At 38.0% G+C, this 21735-nt stretch overlaps 1 protein-coding gene across 2 annotated transcripts in view; it reads left to right on the top strand.

Moving 5' to 3' along the window:
- The window catches only part of LSAMP (limbic system associated membrane protein), a 641967-nt gene that overhangs the window by 505145 nt on the left and 115087 nt on the right, over positions 1–21735 (top strand). The window lies entirely within an intron of this gene.

Genomic DNA, 21735 nt, shown 5'->3' with positions numbered 1-21735 from the left:
GCCTGCTATGTAGGAAACACATCAGGGAATTCCCTAGCCTGAGTCTAAGCACAGTACAGTACTAAGAGAAAAAGTAAGTCTTTATGTTTTGAAGAATTTTAGTTGCAAAGACTAAAGTAAAATGAGTTTCTCATTAACATCAATTTCACCAAAAATCTATTTTGGTGAAATTCTTTAGTGAAATTTAATTTTTTGGTGAAATTTAATGTAATTTTTAAAGGGGGTATTATATACCCCTATAGTACCTTTCTAAGAGACTCAGTAAAGAATTCTGCAAGACAACAACAACGACAACAAAAATTTGTCCTCTTTCATCAGCCTATGCAATGTTCAATGAACGTAATGTTTAACGAAATCATCATTCATAATCATTGTTCAAAATTTCCTTTTACCCAAACCCAAAATGGGGCAATGTCTTCACTGTTCCTAAAAGGTTAAGTGACTTTAGATAAGTTGATTTACCCCTCTAGCAAATGAGAGGGCAATGTTTGAGCAATCTGTAAAGTTCCTTTCAATCTGAACATTGTCTCTTCCGTGCTTATGCATTCACTGTTCTAGAGCCATACAGAACAAAACCATTGACATTTCATTTTGGCTGAGAAATTTAGTCAAGGCCAAAAAAGTCAAATTAGGAAAAAGCAAAACTTTATTATCTTATGCTAATGTGAAACTGAATTAGGTTCTTGGGGATTCAGAGAAAGCAGCATGGCTACCCTATACAATTCAATTGGTAAACATTTAATAACCACCTCATGCCAGTCACCTTGCTAGGTACTAGATAGAAATAGAAACTATCAGGAATACTATCAGGAATAGAAACACAGATCATTTTAGGTAGTTCCCCTCACATGAAGAAGTTTAGAGACACATAATACTGAAACCTATTATAATACAATGTGATATGGGTTCTGATAAAGGGGGGAAATGCTATGACTGGTTTAGAAGGGGGAATTTTTCTCTGGAGACTCACAGTGAACATGACACTCAGGCTTCTAGAAAGCTAAGTCAAAGTTCGCTGAGTGGAAAAGGAAGAAAAAGCCATTCTAGGCAGAAGAGACAATGTAAGACATTGAAGCATGCTATGTTCAGGAAATAATATAACTTTTCAGTAAAGGAGGAGATTATGATAATACAAGATTGTAATATAATATATTGAGCATATACTATATACTAGGAAATATGCCCAGCACTTTACACAGACTATCTCAGTTAAGACTTCTAGAGGAGACACATCAACAAGATAGTGGAATAAGAATGTCCATCCTGTGTTGCCCCATAGAAACACCCAATTTAAAAATGATATATGGTCCAGAATACCTTTATGAGAATTCCAGAATCCATTTAGGAGGTTTCAGTAGCTCAGGTGAGCATAAAGCCAAGAACAGTTGTGCTGAAACGGGTAGAAGAACAATTTCGCATTTTCTGCATCAGCTTGTTCCCCAAGCGGACACAGCTCAGAACTGAGAGAAATGCACCACCTCACAACTTCTCCCTCAGGAGAAAGAGAAGAGTGGAGTGTGTGTCCATTGTTCCAGCTTTTTGGAGGACTGCCTAAGGGACTGGTTTTTGTCTTGCTTCACCTAGAGTGCTGATGGGACATAGTTTGGATGTCTGCAGGATAAGAATAAAGAATAGTTAAGGGGATGGCTTTGTGTGGCTGGCAAAGTTCATCATGATCAGTAAAAAGCATACAACTTGAGCCTTCTCCTATGAGAGTGAAGGAGAGGAGTAGGGTACATGTCAAGCATTCCAACTTTTCAGAGGGCTCCTCATGGAACTGATATTTGTCTCTCCTGATTCTGGTTGCTGAATGGGAACCAGCTGATGTTGGATGCCTGGTGGCTGCTGAAAACAAAGAACAGGACAATTTGATGCTGTAAAACAAGATAATTTACGGTGCCACAGGTAGACACCAGAGGGAGCAAGAAATTATGAAGTCCCAAAAAAGAAACCAGCATGGCTCTCTAATTGAGAATTGAATGCACAAACTCAGAAAAATTTCATCATCCAAAAAAAGTTTTCAGAAGCCCCCAAGCTGATTGGTGAGGGTCTTCCATTATACAAAGCCAGTTCATAAAGACTCAAGGAGGTAGATTTTGTTTTCAAATATGCATATCCCAACACAAAGTTATGGGACACACAAAGAAGCAGGAAAACATGCCCCCAAATAAAAGAACAAAATGAATTTCTAGAAAATAGTCCTAAAGAAATGGGGTTTCTCATAAAGAATTCAAAACATCCACCATAAAGATGCTCTACAGGCTCAAGAAAACATGAACAATATGAGAATATCAACAAAGAGATACAAACATAAAAAAGAAACAAATACAAATTTTGGAGCTGAAGAAGAAGTGAATATTCACTAGAGGAGTTCAACAGCAAATTTGATCAAGCAGAAGAGTCAGTGAACTCATAGATGATTTGAAATTATGACATCAACTATATAATATTTATGTGGAGGGGGAGAAGCAAAGATGTGGAGGATTTATATGCAATTGAAGTTAAATTGTTATCAACTAAAATAGATTGTTATAACTATATGATATTTTATGCAAACTTCATGGTAACCACAAGGAAGATACCTGTGGAAGATACACAAAAAGAAATGAGATACTAATCAAAGTATATCACTACAAAAATAAGTAACAAATGAAACAACAAGGAAGACGAGAGTAAAAGAGGGCAAAAAAGAAGACAAAACAATGAACAAAATAGCAATAGTAAGTTCTTCCCTATCAATGACTATTTTAAATGTGAATAAAGTTCTCCAATTAAAAGATATAGAATAGCTGAATGGATAAAAAAGCAAGATACACCTATCTGCTATCTAAGGGAGATTCACTTTAGATTTAAGCACACACATAGGCTGAAAGTGAAAGTATGGGAAAGATATTTCATGCAAATGGTAACTAGAGAGCAAAAGTTACATCAGACAAAATAGACTTTAAGTAAAAAACTATCAAGGAGACAAAGAAAAATATTATATAAGGATAAAAGAGTCATTTCTCTAGGAAGATGTAATTATTATAAGTACATAAGTATCCAACATCAGAACACTCAAATATGTGAAGCAGACATTGACAGAACTGAACAGAGGAATAGACAGCAACATAAAAATAGTAGAAAATTTTAATCCCACATTTTCAATAATAGATAAAATATCCAGAAAAAAAGATGAGTAGGGAAACAGAAGAGTTGAACAACATTATAGATCAAATGATCTAACAGACATTTACAGAACATTTCACCTAACAGCAGCAGAATACGCATTCTTCTCATGTGCACAAGAAACATTCTCCAGGATAGTTTACATATTAGATTACAAAACAAGTCTTAACAAACTTAAGAAGACTGCACCAAATAGCAATAAATAAATAAATAGCCCAATTAAAAATGAGCATATCTCCAAAGAAGACATACAAATGGCCTACAGGCATATGAAAAGATGTTCTATATCATTAAGTACCAGGAAAATGCAAATCAAAACCACAATGAGATATCACTTCACACCCATTAGGCTGCTACTACACACAAAACTAGACAAAACAGAAAATAGAAAGTGTTAGGATGTGAATAAATGGGAAGGTAACTTCTGTGCACGATTGGTGGGAATGTAAAATGGCATAGCCACCATGGAATACAGTTTGGAAGTTCCTCAAAAAAGTAAAAATTGAGCCAGCATATGATCCAGTAATACCACTTCTGTGTATTTATCCAAAAGAATCAAGATCAAGATCTTTCTACTCCTACATTCATTGCAGCAATACCCATAATAGACAAGAGATGGAAATAATATAAATGTCCATTAATGGTTGGATGAATTTTAAAAATGTAATATATGCAATGGAATATTATTCAGCCATAAAAAATAAGAAAATCTCATCATATGCTGCAACCTGCTAGAACCTTGAGGATATTATGCTAAGCGAAATAGGCCAGTCCCAGAGGACAAATACTGCATGACTCCACCTCAATGAGGTATTTAAAGCAGTCAAATCCATAGAAACAGAAAACAGAATGATTGTTGCCAGTGGCTGGGGAAGGGGAGAAACAGGGAATTGCTGTTCAATGAACATAGAGTTTCAGTCATGTAAATGAAAGTGTTCTAGAGATCTGCTATACAACAGTGTGCTTACAGTTAATACTTTACTGTACACTTAAAAATTTATAGGGGCGCCTGGGTGGCTCAATCAGTTGAGTGGCCGACTTCAGCTCAGGTCATGATCTCTTGCCTTGCGAGTTCTAGCCCAGCGTCGGGCTCTGTGCTGACAGCTCGGAGGCTGGACCTCTTTCAGATTCTGTGTCTCCCTCTCTCTCCCTGCCCCTAACCCACTTGCATTCTGTCTCTGTCTCTTTCAAAAATAAATAAACATTTAAAAACATTTTTAAAAATTTATAAAGAGGGTAAATATCATTTTATGTGTATTTTACCACCAATAAAAAAAAAAGACTTACAATGGCCCCAGAAATAACTATTACTATCTAATTTTGAATATGGGAATTTTGGGGCTTAGTCCACCTTTTTAAAGGGTCTCACAGCTAGCAAGTGATAAAGTTGACATCTAAACCCAGTTAGTCTCAAGTTGCTCTAGCATCATGTCATTATCTTCTTTTCCTTTAAATGAAGTACAGTATATTATGCATAATATATATGAGAAACATTTTTCCTTTTCATGGATAAATGGTTATAATACACTCAGTTTTTTAATCTCAGATTTGACCACTCCAGAGAATCCACCAACTGTAATCTATATCAGAGCCTCTGTCTCTTGCAACCTGGGGTTTCTGTTGAAATTTAGCAATTAGGGAAAAAAGTAGCAAAACATGTTTTGCAGCATTTTCAGATATGGGAAAGGAAGAAGTAAAGAATGGAGATGCTAACTCCTCACATCTCAAACACCCCATTTATACTACATTAATACCCCATGTAGGATATACATTCTGCATACACACTCACATAACCCTTTAGATTTCACATTCACATTCTCACATGCATACCCAACCCAACCCAAAATAGCCCTGTAGATTCCTAGTGGAAAACAAAGTGTTAGCCAGCAGAACTCTGTCCTGTTGTGAGGCAGTTATAGCCTCTCAGCTGGTCTGATTGAGCTACTTTAACTATATGTATTTTTAAGTCTAGTAAGGACAAGAAAGAAAGGTCACCTGCAACTTTTTCCCTCAGGGCTAAACAAACCGAGGTGTATAGAAACAGGACTCTGAATGGATCATGTTGGCATTTAATTTCTAGATTCAAAAAGCTAAATTTAGAATGTCCTATTGACAATCCAGCATCGAGCAGGAAAGTCAGTGGGGGGGGGGGGGGGTGCGGAGGGAGAAGGCAGAATTTTTCAAGTATTGTGTGGACTCTCCTACAGGAAGTAGAGAAGCATCAATTCCTCTAAATGCAGATAATTAATGTGTCTTCACCTATCCCAGAGACAGTGCAGATCATGTTAAGATTATAGATTAAATGAGATTGTGCATGTAAAGAGTTAATACAATAGTTGGCATATTGAAAACACTAAATACTCGGTAGCTGTTATTAATCTGGTCAAATTTAATTTATTCCAAACTACTGTGAAGCAGTTAAGACTTACCCGCCCCCCAACCCTTTGAGTTATAAGCATGGTGGAAAGAGAAAAAATGACGTCTTTTTGGATTTTGTCCTTTATCTAAAAATAAAGTCATCTGGGGATTTACTCGGAGCAAAGCATCCACCGAGAGCAGAAGTTCATTATCACCAAGCAAAAGGTACAGTCAGGGTCAGAATAATCGAGCTGACTGGGGGCTGTTGTGTACCTTCCATCACAGCCATGCCATTAGGAGACTAAGGTATAAGTCTTGGCTACAGATAAAATAAAAAGCCCTCCCACCCACACCTCAAAACTTAACAGGCTATCCTAAGAGGTCATCATGATCTCAGGAAGTGTTGCTTGAATAAATGAATCTGAATTTGTTTTACTGAAGGAACACAGCATCGTGCCAGATAACATCATTATTTCTCAGCTTTGGGAGAAATCTTTGAGCATTTGATTTCACTTGGTGTTTTTTTTACTATGGCCATGAAGAATAATGCTTAACCTCTGCATTGCTTTGAATAACATGATCTTATCCTAGACTTATGCTACTAATCTTCCTACATAAGAATCCACCAATGGACCTGGGGACTTAATGGCACTCAAAGAATAAAACCACTTCCTTTGTCTTTGCTAAAAGTCAGTGACCACTGACTCGAACGATCAGAGAGCCAGAGAGATCGATAGATAGAAATGTACAGTTGAACCTGACCACTGCCCACAGCCACAGCATTGGCTCTGGGTTCTACTTTGTTTCTCTTGCAGCTTTTACTGAAGAGTACTTACATTTTGAAGACTGCATCAATTTAGAACAGGAGTTGCACTTAAGAAATAATAATATATAATTAAAATATGTCTGATAAGCAAAAATAATTTTTATATTCAGGAAAGTTGCTGAGGCAGCAGATTTTTAGTCATTAGTATATTTGCAAGGTTAAGGTACTATAACTAATAAAGTCAATAAAATATTTATTTATTTATTTATTTATTTATTTATTTATTTATTTTTCAATTTACATCCACATTAGTTATCATATAGTGCAATAATGATTTCAGGAGTAGAATCCAGTGATTCATTCCCTATGTACAACACCCAGTGCTCATCCCAGCAAGTGTCTTCCTTAATGCCCCTTGTCCATTTATCACATCCCCCCCACCCACAACCCCTCCAGCAACCCTCAGTTTGTTCTCTATATTTAAGTTTCTTATGTTTTGTCCCCCTCCCCGTTTTTATGTTATTTTTGCTTCCCTTCCCTTATGTTCATCTGTTTTGTGTCTTACATTCCACATATGAGTGAAGTCATATGATATTTGTCTTTCTCTGACAGACTAATTTCGCTTTGCATAATACCTTCTAGTTCCATCTACATTGTTGCAAATGGCAAGATTTCATTCTTTTTGATTGCCAAATAATACTCCGTTGTGTGTGTGTGTGTGTGTGTGTGTGTGTATCCATTCTTTATCCATTCATCTGTCGATGGACCTTTGGTCTCTTTCCATACTTAGGCTATTGTTGATAGCACTGCTGTACACATTGGGGTGCATGTGCCCCTTCGAATCAGCATTTTTTATCCTTTGGATAAATATCTAGTAATGCAATTGTTGAGTCATGGGGTAATTCTATTTTTAATTTTTCAAGGAGCCTCCATACTGTTTTCCAGAATGGCTGCACCAGTTTGCATTCCCAACAGCAGTGCAAAAGAGATCCTCTTTCTCTGCATCCTCACCAACATCTGTTGTTTCCTGAATTGTTAATGTTAGCCATTCTGACAGGTGTGAGGTGGTATCTTATTTTGGTTTTGATTTGTATTTCCCTGATGATGAGTGATGTTGAGCATTTTTTTTCATGTATCTATTTGCCATCTGAATGCCTTCTTTTGGAAACTGTCTATTCCTGTCATTTGCCCATTTCTTCACTGGATTATTTGTTTTTTGGGTGTTGAGTTTGATAAGTTCTTTGTAGATTTTGGATATTAACCCTTTATCTGATATGTCATCTGCTATGTCTCCCATTCTGTTGGTTGCCTTTTGCTTTTGCCAATTGTTTCCTTCACTGTGGAGAAATTTTTTATCTTGATGAGGTCTCAATAGTTCATTTTTGCTTTTGTTTCTGTTGCCTCCAGAGACATGTTGAGTAAGAAATTGCTGTGACTGAGTCAAAGAGGTTTTTGCCTGCTTTCTCCTCTAGGATTTTGATGGCTTCTGTCTTCCATTTAGGTCTTTCATCCATTTTTAGTTTATTTTTGTATATGGTATAAGAAAGTGGTCCAGGTTCATTTTTCTGCATGTCACTGTCCAGTTTTCCCAACACCATTTGAGGAAGAGACTGTCTTTATTCCATTGGATATTCTTTCCTGCTATGTAAAAGATTAGTTGGCCATATGTTTGTGGGTCCATTTCTGGGTTCTCTGATCTAAGTGTCTGTTTTTGTACCAGTACCATACTGTCTTGAGGATTACAGCTTTGTAATACACCTTGAAGTCCAAAATTGTGATGCCTTTAGCTTTTGTCTTCTTTTTCAGGATGGCTTTGGTTATTTGTTGTTTTTTCTGGTTCCATACAAATTTTGGGATTGTTTGTTCTAGCTCTGTGAAAAATGCTGGTGGTATTTTGATAGGGATTTCATTGAATATGTAGATTGCTTTCAGTAGTATCAATATTTTAACAATATTTGTTCTTCCAATCCATGAGCATGGAATATTTTTCCTTTTGTGTGTGTGTGTGTGTGTGTGTGTGTGTCTTCTTCAATATCTTTCATAAGCTGTCTATAGTTTTCAGTGTATAGATTTTTCACCTCTTTGGTTAGGTTTATTCCTAGGTATTTTATGGGTTTTGGTGCGATTGTAAATGGGATCGATATCTTGATTTCTCCTTCTGTTGCTTCATTGTTGGTGTGTAGAAATGCAACTAATTTCTGTGCATTGATTTTATATCTGCGACTTTGATGAATTCACGGATCAGTTCTAGCAGTTTTTTGGTGGAATCTTTTGCATTTTCCATATAGAGTATTATGTCATCTGCAAAGAGTGAAAGCTTGACTTCCTCCTTGCTGATTTGCATGGCTTTTGTTCTTTTGTGTTGTCTGATTGCTGAGGCTAGCACTTTCAATAGTATGTTGAATAACAGTGGTGAGAGTGGACATCCCTGTCGTATTCCTGACCTTAGGAGGAAAGCTCTCAGTTTTTCCCCATTGAGGATGATATTAGCGGTAGGTGTTTCATATATGGCTTTTATGATCTTGAAGTATGATACTTCTATCTCTACTTTCTTGAGGGTTTTTAATCAAGAAAGAATGCTGCATTTTATCAAATGCTTTCTCTGCATCTGTTGAGAGGATCATGTGGTTCTTGTCCTTTCTTTCATTCACGTAATGTATCATACTGACTGATTTGCACATATTGAGCCAGCCCTGCATCCCAGGTATAAATCCCACTTGGTTGTGGTGAATATTCCTTTAATGTATTGTTGGATCTGGTAGTATCCTGTTGAGAATTGTTGCATCCAAGTTCAGCAGGAAAATTGGTCTGTAGTTCCCCTTTTTAGTGGGGTCCTTGTCTGCTTTTGGAATCAAGGTAATACTGACCTCATAGAATGACTGGAAGTTTTCCTTCCATTTCTATTTTTTGGAACAGTTTCAAAAGAATAGGTTTTAACTCTTCTTTAAACTCTTCTTAACAGAAGACCGTGGGGGAAACGAAGGAGGGGAAAAAAACAAGTTAGAGAGGGATGGAGCAAACCATAAGAGACTCTTAAAAACTGAGAATAAACTGAGGGTTGATGGGGGTGAGAGGGAGGGGAAAGTGGGTGATGGGCATTGAGGAGGGCACCTGTTGGGATGAGCACTGGTTGTTGTATGGAAACCAATTTGACAATAAATTTCATAATAAATAAATAAATAAATAAATAAATAAATAAATAAATAACTTGGTAGAATTCCCCTGGAAAGCCATCTGATTCTAGACTCTTATTTTTTGGGAGATTTTTGATTACTAATTCAATTTCTTTACTGGTTATGGGACTGTTAAAATTATCTGTTTATTCTTGTTTCTGTTTTGGTAGTTTATATGTTTCTAGGAATTTGTCCATTTCTTCCAGATTGCCCAATTCATTGGCATATAATTGCTCATGATATTCTCTTACTATTGTTTGTATTTCTGCAATGTTGCTTGTGATCTCTCCTCTTTCATTCTTGATTTATTTACTTGGGTCCTTTCCTTTTTCTTTTTGATCAGTCTGGCTAGGAGTTTATCAAATTTGTTAATTCTTTCAAAGAACCAGCTCCTGGTTTCATTAATGTATTATACTGTTTTCTTTTTTTTCGATAGCATTGATTTCAGCTCTAATCTTTATTATTTCCCATCTTCTGCTGATTTGGGGTTTTATTTGCTTTTCTTTTCCCAGCTCTTTAAGGTATAAGGTTAGGTTGTGTATCTGAGACCTTTCGTGCTTCTTTAGGAAGGCCTGGATTACTATATACTTCCCTCTTATGACTGCCTTTGCTGTATCCCAGAGGTTTTGTGCTGTGGTGTTATCATTTTCATTGGCTTTCAGGTACTTTTTAATTTGCTCTTTAACTTCTTGGTTAAACCATGCATCCTTTAGTAGGATTTTCTTTAGTCTCTAAGTATTTGTTCTTTCCAAATTGTTTCTTGTAGCTAATTTCAAGTTTCGTAGTGTTGTGGTCTGAAAATATGCATGGTATAATCTCCATCTTTTTGTACTTATTGAGGGCTGGTTTATGTCACAGTATATGATCTATTCTGGAAAATGTTCAATGTGCACTCAAGAAGAATGTGTATTCCGCTGCTTTAGGATGGAATATTCTGAATATATCTGTAAAAACACCCAGTCCGGTGTGTCATTCAAAGCCACTGTTTCCTTGTTGATTTTCTGCTTAGATGATCTGTCCATTGCTGCAAGTGGGATGTTGAAATCCCCTACAATTATGGTATTATTGTCAATTAGTTTCTTTACGTTTGTGATTAACTGATTCATATATTTGGGCTTACCATGTTGGGGGCATAAATATTTATAATTGTTAGGTCTTCTTGGTGGATAGACTCCCTTAATTATGATATAATGCCCTTCTTCATCTCTTGTTACAGTCTTTGTTTTAAAATCTAGATTGTCTGATATAAGTATGGCTACTCCAGCTTTTTTTTTTTTTTGGCGTCTATTAGCATGATAGATTGATCTCTGTCCCCTTACTTTTAATCTGAAGGTGTCTTTTGGTCCAAAATGGGTCTCTTATAAACAGCATATGAGCGGATCTTGTTTTCTTGTCTATTCTGTTATCCTGTATCTTTTGATTGGAGTGTTTAGTGCATTGACATTTAGAGTGAGTACTAAAAGATATGAATTTATTGCCCTTGTGTTGCCTGTAGAGTTGGAGTTTCTGCTGATGTTCTCTGGCCCTTTTTAGTCTTTGTTGCTTTAGGCCTTCTGTTTTCTTTTGTTTTGTTTCATCTTTTCTCCCCTCAGAGAGTCCCCCTTAAAATTTCTTTCAGGGCTGGTTTAGTAGTCACAACCTCCTTCAGTTTTTGTTTGTCTGGGAAACTTTTTCTCTCCTTCTATTTTGAATGACAGCCTTGCTGGATAAAGAATTCTTGGTTGCATAGTTTTCCAATTCAGCACATTGAATATATCCTGCCAATTCTTTCTTTCTGGCCTGCCAAGTTTCTGTGGATAGGTCTGCTGAGAACCTGATCTGTCTGTCTTCCCTTGTAGGTTAAGGACTTTTTTCCCTTGCTACTTTCATGATTCTTTCCTTGCCTGAATATTTTGCAATTTTGACCATGATATGCCTTATTGATGGTCGTTTTTTGTTGAATCTAATGGGAGTTCTCTGTGCTCTCCTGGATTTTGATGTCTGTGTCCTTCCCCAGGTTAGGAAAGCTTTCTGCTATGATTTGCTCCCATAAACCTTCTATCCCTTTTTCTCTCTCTTCATCTTCTGGGGCTCCTATGATTCAGATGTTATTCTTTTTTGATGAGTCACTGAATTCTCCAATTCTTATATCATGCTCTTTTGCCTTAGTTTCCCCTCTTATTTTCTGTTATATTATTCTCCATAAGTTTGTCTTCTATATTGCTGATTCGCTGCTCTGCTTCATTCATCCTTGCCACTATAGCACTCCTTTGAGATTGCATCTCAGTTATAACCTTTTTAATTTCATCCTGACTAGATTTTACTTCTTTTATTTCTGCAGAAAGGGATTCTATGTTTTTTTCAACCCCAGCTAGTAATCTCATTATCGTGATTCTAAATTCTAGTTCAGTCATCTTGCTTATATCTGTGTTGATTAAGTCCCTGGCTGTCATTTCTTCCTGTTCTTTCTTTTGGGGTAAATTCTTTCACTTTGTCATTTTGGAGGAAGAAAAGAGAATTAATAAAATTAAAAAATTAAATTAAAAAATTAAAAACAACACAAAAAATCAATTAAAGGAAGCTAGATCCTAGGTGTGTTTTTGTCTGGTTGTTAAAGGAAGCTTGATAGAATAGAGAAAAAAGGGAAATAAAAGAAAAGGAAAAAAAGTAGGAAAATATTTAAAAATTTTAAAAAGTGAATACAATAAAGTTAAATGAAGAAAGTAAAATAGATTTTAAAAATTACAAAATATATAAAATATATAGTAGAAAAAATTAAGAAAAATCTTTTATATAAAAATGGAAAGTAAAAATAATTTTTTCTCTTTCTGTATTCAAGAATAAGAAAAGAAAAAGAAAAAAATGAATAGAGGGAACAGCAAACAGAATTAAATATGAATAAAATTACATCCAGTTTCCCCTAGAAGTCAAACTAGGAAGCACTTTATAGTCCATAAACTAAGCAGGCAGAGAGACTTGTGGTGTTCCTCTAGAGCTTGGTTGGCACAGTTGGATGGGGCTTAGTGTAATGGATCTGTTCAACACTAGATGGTGCTGCTTAGTCTACAGGGGTGGATCATATCATAATGGTGCACATAGACGTGTATGCACATGCACAGGAGAGATGAAAACGGTATCACCCAGCTTCCCAGTCTATAGCATCAGAACTCTGTGCTCTCACCTACTGGCAATCAAGCACCCCTCCTTTGTCTCCAGTTTCTGTCTACTCCTTGCTTCAACACTGTCTACAACCAAGCCATCAGCCTGGTGGCTCCCTCCCAAATTTTATCTCAGATAGGGCTATGTTTCTAAACCCCTTACTTCTGAGGGCCCTGAGGCTTGTATCCTCTCCAACACTCCAGGAGAGGGTCTGGCCAAGCAATGTCCAGGTGCTGGCCCAGAACATTCATGTGACCACACCACTGCAGAGGCCCAGAAACTACAGCTAGGTGCTAGCCCACCCCAGCAAAAGTTTGCACAATTGTGCAGAAGCAGCATTTCAAGGATTATGGCAAATCACAACACATATCTGGTGCCAGGCTTTACTGCCTCTAATGTCCTTGTTCCAACACCAGCAAATGTGGCTGTTCTCCAGGGTCCACTGGAACATTTGCCTAGGGAGAGGCCACATGACCTATACCAAATGTCCTTTTAGCAGGTGAACAGCCTCTCCCCATGTTGCCCAAGGACCTCTCATACCTCACTGTCTGCTCCTGTGGATTCACCCTTCCCACAAGAGCTCCACCAAGTATTGATCTATGGAGTTTTTGATTCTGCACGCCCCTATTTATAGAGTCTTAATGGTATTGAAACCCTCTCCTTTCTTTTTTCTCTTTTCTCCCTTTCTTGTTCAGTCCCTTGTGGGTGTTTCCACTCTTTCTCTTTCTCTCCAGCTGCTTTCAGGGAGAGTGCTTTCCCAGTACACTCCCCCCCCCCCATCTCTGTCCTCTCTCCACAAGCCAAAACAGCTCCCTATCTTCTGCAGCTTCTCTCTTCCTCAGTTAATCTCTCCATGCAGCATACCTGTTGAGTTCTGTGGCTCAAGTTATGCAGATTGTTGTGTTAATTTTTAGATCAATTTTCTAGGTGTGCAAAATGGTTTGGTGCTGATCTAGCTGCATTTTAGGGATGAGAGATGAATAAAACTTCCATGCTCCTTTACCATCTTGGCCACTCCCCTATTTTATAATTTTTTAGGAAAACAGTAAAAATGAGAAAACTGAAGGACATTCTATTCCATTTTGAATATCCAATAGATGCCAAATTAACCCTTCTTCCTACTGAGGGATACTATTCTCACCCAAAGCAAGCTTTTGGATATCTAGAAGTTATAAAGAACTTGAAATAGGTGTTCATTAACCTAAAAGAGTATTTGTTTGGATGAGAAGGAATGGAATAAACAGAAAAGAGAACATGAAAAAAGTTTAATGACCTGTCATGATGGCACAAAACAGAGAAATGGGTTACACAGTTCTTGAGTGTGGGTAAAATAAAAGGAAATGTGTTTTAGAAGTATCAGCGAAGAAGAGAGGGTGGTAATAACAATACTTTGAGAGCTACCTATGGAAAAGTGATAAGAAATCACCAAGGGACTAGTCCTGTTTCTATAGAGGTTCTATGATCTTTGGATTGGAGCATTTTATTTCAGAAGGCAGCAACAATATATGAGCAAAGGCAAGTAATAAACAATCAGTTAAACTGGTGGGACTAAAGGGTTGGTTGCAAGTTAGAAGTATGGAAGCAAACATCCAGGGATTGCCCAAGGCTATTGAGCATTTTTTAATATCCTATTTCAACACTCACCTTAATATTTTATTTTTCCCTTAAGTTTCCCAACCTAGGAAATATCTGCAACCATCCACATAAGTTACTGTGTGCCTTGGGATACAATCATTTTCTTCTTCCCAGCTGCAAGCCTGAGGCAAGTTTCAAGAAATCATTAGCAGAGGCCCTTGTTCCTCTACTCATTATTTTGTGGAACTATGGGTCTCTTACATAGACTTCTTGAATAATATACACATTGGGCATCTTGTTCATAGTAAAGTGAAGCTACCCTTTATAAAGAGAATATTACCACTTCTTTTCTATCCCCCTACTTTCTATCTTCCCCAGGTCTCCAGAAATATGAAGGCATTTATGTAATGTGTATGATGTTTTGATGACAGACAGACAGACAGACCTGGATGTAGTTTCTGAGCTAGGGCAAGCAACTTACAGTCTCAGAGCTTTAGTTTTCACATCTACAATATGAGAATAGTGTTTGTTTCATCAGAGTGTTGTCATGAAGAGTATAATGAATTACATTCTTCTGTTTCCTCAACCTAGAAATATATTAAAGGTTCTGCTATCAACTAAAATGCCTGGAAAGTTGGATTTTAAAGGAATGAATGAATGAGAGAAATTAGTGTAAAAGAATAAAAGCTGCTAGGAGACTAGATCTTAAATGTTCTCACCATAACAGCAACAACAAAATGGTAATTATGTGATATGAAGTATGTGTTAACTCACCTTATTGTGTTAATCATTTCACAATAAATGTGTATGGTATTATCACAATGTACACCTTAAACTTACAAAATGTTGATTATATCTCTATAAAGCTGGGGCAGGTGGGGGAGAAGGAAGACACATTAAAAAAAAATAGTGTAAGAGAAGGTAAAGGAGATTACGACTAAACGCAATAGAGATTTTCTTTAGTTTAGTACATCTTATACTCCAATATTAGACATGATTAAATGGCTTTTATGCTCTTGAGCTGAACTGTACAGAACAATTAAGATTTGTTAGGTGATGATAATTCACACTTTACAGGAAGAGTTAATATTTGACAAGTATGTTATAGAAAGTTAAATTTTTGCTTGCTTATTGTATATTTCAGATGTTTTGCCTTTAATATCCCATAGTGTAAACATCTGTTTACTTTGTATCTTGGCTGCTGAGCCCCTCAAAACTCCCCATTTTTTCCCATTCTGAATCCCTCATAGTTCATGCCCCAGCTGGTTAAACAGTGGGCTTTGAAGGGAAGAGGCAAGTGGGAGGCATCCCCTGAAGGAAGGCCAAGCATCCTCCATGGCCTCCTGTGTCTGTTTGCATCTACTTCTCTCTTGGATAATTGGTGATGGACCTTAAACTTTAATATTCTGCATTTCAGATGTGTTTCATTCCTCTATAAAGTGAACAAACAAACAAACAAAGCAATCTCATTCATGCTCTGCCACATGTGTATAACTGAAAATACAGTGGTCCATGCAAGGCATTTCTGGTGACTTATTTGTACATGGACTGCCCTTGTTAGAAGGTAGAGGGGGGAGTGTAAAATATCCTCCAAATGGAGAAAACACTTTGAGACCAAAAATGAAGCAAGCAACCACACACATCTTATACAGTTTTATTCAGGGTAACTTACTGACAGGGAATACTGGGCAGGGAAGGATCTGGATGCTGTGCAGCTATTCTCTGCTACATCTGGACCTTAGCATACAGATTTTATAGAGTGAGGAAATGTGCAGAGGGCATTGTGGTGAAGTCAAAGGGTCTGCATACACGTAATTGATAGCACTTAATAGACCTCCTGGCACTATCTGTGTGTCAGGAGATAGAGGGGAAACTATGTTATCTGCACTAGTTATCTAAACAAATTTAGGGAAGACCAGAACAAGCCTCTCCACATTCTAGTCAGGACATACATTAACCTCCATGGAACCTGGAGCACAGTGCCCATGACGGAGGTCATTGCAGTGACATGAGCAAGAGGGAGGGCCAGAGATGGAGTCAATATTGTTACCACACTTACTCTCCATCCCCAACATTTTCATTGCCTGTACATTCTTTACACATCATTCTTCACACATCATTCTTCTGTGATGGCTATAGAGCCAGAACCTGGCTGGCAAGTGACTTGCATTCCTATGCCACAGCAGCAATATAAACAGCAACATGAGATTAATATACCTAGAAGACAAAAGAAAATCCTACAGGAGAAAACAGGGAGGGAGCAACCTCTTTGACCTCAGCTGTAGCCAACTTCTTACTTGACATGTCTCTAGAGGCAAAGGAAATAAAAGCAAGAATGAACAATTGGGACCTCATGAAAATAAAAAGCTTCTGCATAGAAAAGGAAACAAAACTAAAAGACAACCAACAGAATGGGAGAAGATATTTGCAAATTATGTATCGGATAAAGGGTTAGTATCCAAAATCTATAAAGAACTTACCAAACTCAACACCCAAAATAAATAAATAAATAAATAAATAAATAAATAATCCAGTGAAGCAATAGGCAGAAGACAAGAATAGATACTTTTCCAGAGAAGACATCCAGATGGCAAATAGACACATGAAAAGATGTGTCTTTTCATCTTTTGATGATGATGAGTCAACATCACTCATAATCAGGGAAATACAAATCAAAACCACACTGAGATACAACCTCACACCTGTTAGAATGGCTAACATTAACAACTCAGGAAATAACAGATGTTGGTGGGAATGCAGAGAAAGGGGAACACTTTTGCACTGTTAGTGGGAATGCAAACTGGTACAGCCACTCTGGAGACCAGTATGGAGGTTCCTGAAAAAATTAAAAATACAACTACCCTGCGACCCAGCAATTGCATTCCTAGGTATTTATCCAAAGGATACAAAAATGCTGATTTGAAGAGGCCTATGCACCCCAATATGTATAGCAGTGCTATCAACAATAGCCCAAGTATGCAAAGAGCCCAAATGTCCATCAACTGATGAATGGATAAAGAATATGTGTTATATATATATATATATATATATATATATATATATAAACACACACACACACACACACACATATATATATACACAATGGAATGCTACTCAGCAATGAAAAAGAATGAAATCTTGCCATTTGAAACAATGTGGATGGAATTAGAGAATATTATGCTAAGTGAAATAAGTCAGTTCAAGAAAAACAGGTATAATATGATTTCACTCATATGTGGAATTTGAGAAACACAATAGGTGAACATACACGAAGGAAAGGAGAAATAAGATAAAAACAGGTTGGCAAACCATAAGAGACTCTTAAATACAGAGAACAAACTGAGGGTTGCTGTAGGGGTGGTAGGTGGGAGGATGGGTTAAATAAGTGATGGGCATTTTGGGGATGAGCACTGGGTGTCATATGTAAGAGATGAGTCACTGGGTTCTACTCCTGAAGCCAAGACTACACTTTATGTTAATTAAATTGAATTTAAATTAAAAAAAAAAAAAACTTAGAACTATAGTCTCCTAGCAACCCAGTAAAGAAGTCAGTCATCTAAGGGTGCCTGGGTAGCTCAGTTGGTAGAACGTCTGATCTACCCTGATCTACCCTGATCATGATCTCAGGGTCATGAGTTCAAGCTCCACATTGGGCATGGAGCATCCTTTAAAAAAGCTATCTAGTGAAGGCATAAGCAAGAGGCTCCCTTTCTGCATACGGGATGTGAAGTCAGTGACATTACTGTCATAGGATGATGTATATGAACAACATTTATGTCCTATGAGGACATAGGTCCCTCTTTAGGTGGCAGTTAAAATATCTAGAGCCATGCCATTATAAAACCACCTTCTCATTTGAGCAGTTCCTTGATTGAGTAGAGAAATGCTTTGGTGAGAATCATTTAACACCTTTGTGTTAGCCAAGGCCTGAATTTCTAATTTTGCTCTAAGACTGGCATATTGATATAGGGAAATAGATGCTAGCCATTCCCACCAGGCCAGACTTTGGCTCCACTGGGACCTTAGGGCTGGTAAGTTATGGGCATCCCAGAAAGAGTGTCATATTTGCGCCCAGGTAAATGGGAGAAACCTGGGGTGCATCGCCCTGTCCATCCATTAGGTAGATATGGCCATAAGTTACTTCCACATATCCAAATTCTGTTTTAAGGGGCAGAGAAAGCCCCAGCTTTTATGGATTTATTTTCTCATCCCATCCAATCTGTATCTAATATTTTATATACTTTTGATAGGAACAGTAGGGCAACCATCCCATACATCAAGGGATGGCAGAGGTATAATTAATCCTGTCAATACATAGAGGTGCTGTTAGTCTTAATATACCATGTTCTGCACATACTCATCCCCCGCCATCCCAAATGTGGTAGTTATTAATAATCTTGAAATCATTAGTTCCCTGCTAAATTATACTGTATTTCTATGCTTTAGTGGATGGTAAGTTAAAAGTAGGAGATGTCTGACTTTTTCTCTGCAGGGCACCTAGCATATCATGGGAGGGTTACTAGACTTAGCCACCATTCTCATTGATGATATCAAAAGGTATCAATGCCTGTGCTATCCCTTCTGAGCTTCATAGTGACAGCATTCCACAAATCCAGCAGTTGGAGCAATTGTGGACTTCAGCATAAGTAGTGGCCCATGATAGGAAGGTGTTTCCCATGACAACAGGGAGGGACAGCCACAGTGTGAGTCTAGAGGCAATAAGACAAATGTTTTACAGGCAATAAATATGGCAAATCTCTATTTACCAACAACCTAGTAGCTTTTTGGTCCCCACAAGCCAATACCACCCTGGCTTAGATTTTTTTTTCCCTGGAGGAATGATACCATAAATTTTGTCCCTTAATACCATCAGAGGGTGTGCCTGTATTGTACATTGGTGTTTTTTAGGTTGGCATCCATAATAAAGGCACTTGAGGAGCAAACATCAGAGGTCCAGGAGGGTAGCCTGAGTGTGTGTGTTGGGGCCTGATGTATATGGAACAAGGAGTTAAAGACAGTACCAGAGGTGAGCCCATGGCCCCAAGGGATAAGGACAACAGGCAACCTTGTGTGGAGTGGGGGGGGGGGGGGGGGCACTCCAAGCCCATTTCCAGTGAACTAAAGTCTTATCAGGTTGGAGGACAGTGGAAACAAAAATGAGTCCTTATAGGCCTCAGACCTCCTGACAATACCTGTATCTGGAGCACTGGAGATGGGGTGTTGTCTGTTAGGTGTTCATGTGTGATGTCTGTCCAACTGTGGGCATGCATTAATGAGTTGCATCTCTTCTATTAGTTGTGGAGGCCATCCTTTGAGGGAGTTGGCTGGTGACAGTGTCTTTAATGTGTTTTTTATTAGTCCATGCATCCTTTCAATTAGGCCTGCAGCAGTAGGATTATATGGCAGGTGAAAAGTCCATAATATATCCCAGTCCTCTGCCCATTCTTGGACTTTATAGCAGATAATGTATTCTTTGATCACTATCTATCTGAGGCGGCGTTTGTACATGCCCTCTGGTTTTGTTAATCCTTTTATAGTTGTAGCTTGATTGGTTCTTTTACAGGCAAAGGCTTGTAACAAGTCCTATGGAAATGTCTGCATAGGTCACTGCATATTTGTGCCCTTTTGATACCAGCAAAAGGCCTATATAGTTGGCAATGAAAAACAGGGCATAGAATCCACCTTGTATGTCCCAGTGTGTGGTGCAACAGCCATTGCCTGAGGTGGCATTGGAAGCACTTCTTCTCAGCAACTCATAGATCATTTAAAAGTAAATGTAATCTTTTTTTTACTATTTCCCAAGTAGTTTGGTGACCTCGGTATCCCAATTTACAGTGGACCCATTCTACTACATCAGACAGGTTAGCATTTCCTTCAGTAGAAGGGCTCCCACCAGAGCTAGAGCATCTGTGTCGTCATTGCCTGGCAATGTGCACAGGGAGTGAGCACACACATGTCATACATGGATGGCTGCACCAGGTTTAGTGTGTACTCCCCAGAAACGTTTCCATAGTTGCACTCCCCACAAAGGGCTATTTAATATAGCTTTGTTTTCTTTCTGCCATTGTGGCATCCATGTTGTTAACCCTTTCCACACTGCTCAGCTCTGAGTGACAAAATTGATGGACATGGGTTCATACATCAATGCAATCCATACTACTCTCAGTTCTGCCCAGTGACTATTTTATTTAGTTCCTTGTTTGAACCAAAATACATCACAATCCAATTGGATGCCAGAGAAAGGTTAAATAGGTGGGCTTCCCTAGCAACTGCCATAAGGTCTCATGTGTCGGCCTGAGGCAGACCTCTGGAAGTTAGACTAGGCAGACATAGGTGACCAGCCCTAGTAACAAGTGCAATTCATGAGACAGTGGGCCAGTATTATAAGTGCCCCTTTGCTCTAGGAAAGCATGCCTTTTCTGTAAGGTGCTTCCTCGAGCACAGACACTCTTAAGGTTTGTTGAACATGTCTTTAATCCATCCTCTGACTGACAGAGAGATTAGTCCTTCTGTCTAATGCAAGATATACAGCTAATATCATTGTTTTTCGATGGGACCATACCTGATTTCTGTTCCCTTCCATAACTGAGACCAGAATCCTAATAGGATTTATTTCCCATTATGTTATTGCCACAAGTCCCAGCCAAATCCTTCTGGATATAACCTTATATCTAATTCACAACTCATATCTGGCACCAATGCCCCCAGGGCTAGCACTTATTTTACTGATACTTTTGCCTTTAAGAATGCCAGTAGTTGGTTAGCATTGCAATCCCATCAACTCCTCTTCTTAACCAAGGTGTATGAAGGTCTTAATATCTGTGCTGGATGGAGAATAAAAGATCTCCAGTAACCCAATAAACCAACAAGCTTCTAATTCTTTTACTATTTTAGTGATTGGGAAGGCTTATATTTTATCCATGACCCCCTCTAGCATCACTTTTGTCTTACTGACCATGCCCAGGCACTTTACTGATTGACCTGGTTATTGGATCTTGTCAGTATTTACCTCCCATCCTCATGACTTTAAGTACTTTTGTAATGACGCAGCTACTTGATACAGAGAGAATAAATCATCCCAAGTTAACGTAACATCATCTATATAATGATAAAACAGTATTTCCTCTGGCAGTATCCATTTTTCCAAATCTCTGGCCACCATCCCATGACAAATTGTTAGACTATGGAGATATCCTTGGGGCAGTGCCTGGAGGCTCCATTTTCTCCCATTCCACATAAAGGTAAATCGGTCTTGGGATTCAGGCCCACATGGAATGCTGAAAAGTGCATTAGACAGGTCTAGTACACAATGATATATCTTAATAGGTTCCATGATTTTCTCAAACAATAAGGCTATATTAGGCACCATGTCATCAATGAGCGGAGTAACTTTACTGAGTTCCCTATAATTCATTGTCATTCGCAGGTCCCATTAAATTTCTTTACAGGCCAAGCCAAACTATTAAATGGGCTTTGAGCAGGACTGATTACCCCTGCATTCTCTAATTCTTTAATGGTGGTGGTAATCTCATTATGCCCCACCCCCGTAACTTATAT

The sequence above is a fragment of the Acinonyx jubatus genome, chromosome C2 (assembly GCF_027475565.1).
Source record: "Acinonyx jubatus isolate Ajub_Pintada_27869175 chromosome C2, VMU_Ajub_asm_v1.0, whole genome shotgun sequence".
Classification (NCBI taxonomy): Eukaryota; Metazoa; Chordata; class Mammalia; order Carnivora; family Felidae; genus Acinonyx; species Acinonyx jubatus.
This window is presented reverse-complemented; position numbering and strand designations above follow the sequence as displayed.